This window comes from Dysidea avara, unplaced genomic scaffold (genome assembly GCF_963678975.1).
Source record: "Dysidea avara unplaced genomic scaffold, odDysAvar1.4 SCAFFOLD_313, whole genome shotgun sequence".
NCBI classification, from domain to species: domain Eukaryota; kingdom Metazoa; phylum Porifera; class Demospongiae; order Dictyoceratida; family Dysideidae; genus Dysidea; species Dysidea avara.
Genome location: NW_027078104.1, coordinates 22,899 through 26,771, shown reverse-complemented (window position 1 = coordinate 26,771; position 3,873 = coordinate 22,899). Strand labels below are relative to the sequence as shown.

Here is a 3,873-nt window from a genome sequence, read left to right as displayed (position 1 = left end):
TTCCTGTGCAGCTAATAGAACCTTTAGGCTTCGTAAATGTTATGTCCATTATTCGAGTATAAGGTATCGTTTCCACTAAGCGCAGCTCCTTCCACACACAACCTATCTGTGTACAAGTGGTGGAAACCTGTGATGCCGATTCAACATAAAATAAAATAGCTGCAACATGGGAACAAACTTCACCAAGGCCTGCCATGCAGGTGCAGTGACCTGCCTCAACTGTGCCATCATGCTCACATGTCACCCAAGTGTTCACTGGTGGATCATTAGCACGCTGGGAGTGTCTCAACTATAGTACACATAAGTGAAGTGATTGCATGTGTAGCTAAAATTTACCTTTGCTACTGCAGCAAACTTTTTGTCAAATCGTTTTGAACCCAGGTAGTTCACGAATAAGTACTTGTACGCATCAAGACTTTTATGAGTTTTAAACCGTTGTGAAGTACAAAAGCTGTGTCCCAGGACCAAGTAGTTGAAGATATCTATGTTCGTGACAGGTGGAAAAACGCCTTTCATCAATTCAGAGAGTGGAATCAAATACGGGTCTTGAATTCCAGATAGCTCCTCGAGGTACCTCCTCTTATTACTGATAGACAATTCCCGAGCATAGTCACTTATTAATGGCAATTCATCAGCCGCCATATCCGTAATCACGACCGTGGGTGTGCCCTATACGTCATCATTCGTTACCATGGAAATGAAAACGCTCTATTTGGAACCAAAATAGGGGATCCAATTTTTACGTGACAGCTCTTTACGGTCAGTAACAATCGAGGGACACGCCCATAATGATCTGATCTAAAGTGGGTGTGGTCTATGCGAAAAGCCCCAATCATGCAGTACTGCAATCATAGATATTATATACTACGTACCATAGATATTATAGGGTTTCGTTATGTACGGATCACGTGATCACTATATCAACCACAAAATCACTTAATACCGGAAACTATATTGTGGCAAGTGTACAAGACACTCTTCGTGCTTGACGTTGTTAATATAGGACAGTTCCAGCTACTTAGCCTCCCCAGCTCAGACGTAAATATTGTGACTTTACTGGCGGAGATCATCAAGGTGAGATTTCACGCACAGCCCCAGGCAGTACTCAATAATCTCTCTGCACCTTACACTGTGCCACAATCAAAATACACCGTAACAGAAAATCAGATAGTTGGTTGTCAATGTTTCCTGGGGATCAGGCATCTAGCCTCCATGGATTGTGCTTACACACCTTAATGTAGTAGGGATCAAACAAATACCACAACAAGGGGTAGTCACATCTATACCGTCAGTTGAATTCAAAATTTGATCAAGGGGCTGTTGTACAGTGAATCAAGCAATCAAGATGTCCGGGAAAATGGCAACCGAGCACCTTTGAAAGTAACTTTATTTGGTGACATGAGAATGTACTAGGCTTTTATGGTTGACGAATGCTCTTATAGAGAAAAATCAAGGAAAAAAATTTTAACTAATTTTAAAAAATGCCAACCTGCTAGATGGTACACTATTCACACGTGTAGTGAGTGTGTGTGTGCATGCGTTCGCACGCGCATGAAACAGATATTGATGATCCTAGCTTGTTCACTATAATGCCAGGAGCTGGAGCTTACTATTGTATATAACCTATGCTACTATGAATGGCTAGTAATGTTATATGATTATTCTCTTTTTCTAACTCTAGGTGATATTTGACTTTAGCTTAGTGTTCACTTTAACTGGTGTCAGAGTTCTTGGCTGGTATGGTGGGGTGGTATAGTCACCAATTATCACTTGGTGATCATGAGAGCAGCAAATGATGAGGAAATTTACCATTGAAACATGAGAAAGTTTGAATGGCCCTTGGCAAGATGTTCAGAAATATAGAGCAGATATTGTTGGACCTGAGGAACCAAATGAGCTAGGTAGAGTACCCTTGGTTTGAAGTATATATGTGCTGTGTTATCACACTCATTGTAGAGGAGGTGCAAGACTTTCAGAGCCTCTATGCCTCATCTAGAGTAAGTGATGACATCATCATTATGTCATTGTGATTATATTTGTGGCTTCAGTTTTGGCGTATTGTGATAGCTGATAACTATGGGGCAGAAATTACAAGTTTTTATGGACTGCATTTCTACAGAGTTGGTAAGAGTTGTGATCATCACTGGATATATAGATCCTCTGTTAGGCAGGAATGGGGCCATGCAACTACAGTCCCAAGTGTGTTATCAGGTCACTGTATAGTAAAATCACCTGGCCATCACGTAACCACAAACTGACCTGCTTAGTCCAGCTACCTGTGTCATAAAGCTAAGAAATTTTGACTTAATTTCACAGTAATGCACTTGAATGTACATATAGAAAATGTCCATGTGCTTGGCTTCGTGTTAGCCAGATAATTGCTTTTATTATGTTTTATTAGAATATGAAGTGCTGAGCTGGTTTGAAGGGTTTATTATGGCAAAGTATTGTTGACTATTTGTAGAAAAGATAAGGGACTATACATTTCTAATATTTCTTTCTGACTGAGTTAAATGTTAGTATAGATCATGTGCACTCAACTATTTAGTTTCTCATCTTCACTATAGATAGTGGCTATACAGTTTTAAGAAATTGTGAAACCTTACTTGCTGCATTGCCATATATATGACCAGACCACATCAGTATACATATACATGACAGGAACTTAATTTGCCAAACTTTCTTGTCGTATGTAGTGACCGTGTCAAGCAGGTCCCACACAAGCAATTGGCTCCCTAACAATAAGGCTTCACTGTAGTTTAGTGTCTGATTCAATTTTATGTTTAATACAAAATATAACAGTGGAACCTCAGTTATCCGTACCCCACTTATCCAGATTCTTGGTTAACCGAACTACGGAAATGATTGCTCTATTAGAGTAGTGCTATTAGGGTAGTCAATGATACTAAAATGTACAAGGTTATTTATACACAGTTTCAGAGATATGGATTTTTCAGACTTACAGACCACCCCTGGTCACAAGGGGTTTGGATAACTGAGGTTCCACTGTACAAATCCTCCCTATAAATATTAATTTCAGTGTGAGTACCTGAGAAACCGATACTGATAACTAACTAAACCGTAATCACACTGATAACATGATATCATCACTGAAGTGGCAAGTACCTCCTGTAAACAACTTGCCTGTAAATCAAATCACAGCAAAGAAGCCAGTAAGTTATTAATGCTATTAGTCATCAAGTTGCAATGTGTAACTACCAGATTTCTCTGTGCTTGGTGACCCACTGTCTTGAGGTGAAGTATATACAATATTGAGCTGAGGTTATTGGGGACCCAACATCTCAAGTTGGTGTCTTTTGGACCTGGAAATTCTGAGCATCCTTCAAAAACACAGGTTGGGGTAGTTACTTTTTAAAAGTAACTCATCACTTATTAATTACAGTTACATACTAATAATTATGTGACTGGATTTGCGAAAAGGTACCTTTTTCACACACAAAATTCGACCCATTTTTTGGCCTTTGAAGCTACATGATTTTTTGATCATATCATATAATTGCCTGAAATTCTCCATGAGTGTAGCTACAGTATCTGGCTATATTTTAATACTAAGAACAAGTTAATCAGTAGAAGGAGTCAAGTGTTACATCAGTTTATTTGCTGGTATGTAAAATGTGTGGAAAAGGTACCTTTTCGCAAATCCGGTCACCTATAATGATTATATTACTTTGTGTGCACAGCCTTAAGCTGTCGTATGTGCAATACCACCTTCTTGTGGGCTTCATTACTTTGTTGTGGCTAGGCATTACTCAGTGGAGTAGTAAGAGATTTAATTACTTTGTAATAAAATTATGAGTTGGTACAGTAACTTCATTACTTAGGTAACACATTACATTTGTATGAAAAGTAACT

At 38.8% G+C, this 3,873-nt stretch overlaps 1 long non-coding RNA gene across 2 annotated transcripts; it reads left to right on the top strand.

Annotated features, from left to right (window-relative positions):
* Nucleotides 1–951: 951 nt before the first annotated feature.
* Nucleotides 952–3,045, top strand: LOC136246200 (uncharacterized). Of its 2 annotated transcripts, XR_010696296.1 has the most exons (4): nt 952–1,074; nt 1,682–1,901; nt 1,957–1,997; nt 2,049–3,045. It is a non-coding gene; the product is annotated as an uncharacterized lncRNA (long non-coding RNA). The 2 variants fall into 2 exon arrangements; XR_010696295.1 differs by lacking the exon at nt 952–1,074 and having other exon boundaries at nt 1,580–1,901.
* Nucleotides 3,046–3,873: the final 828 nt, after the last annotated feature.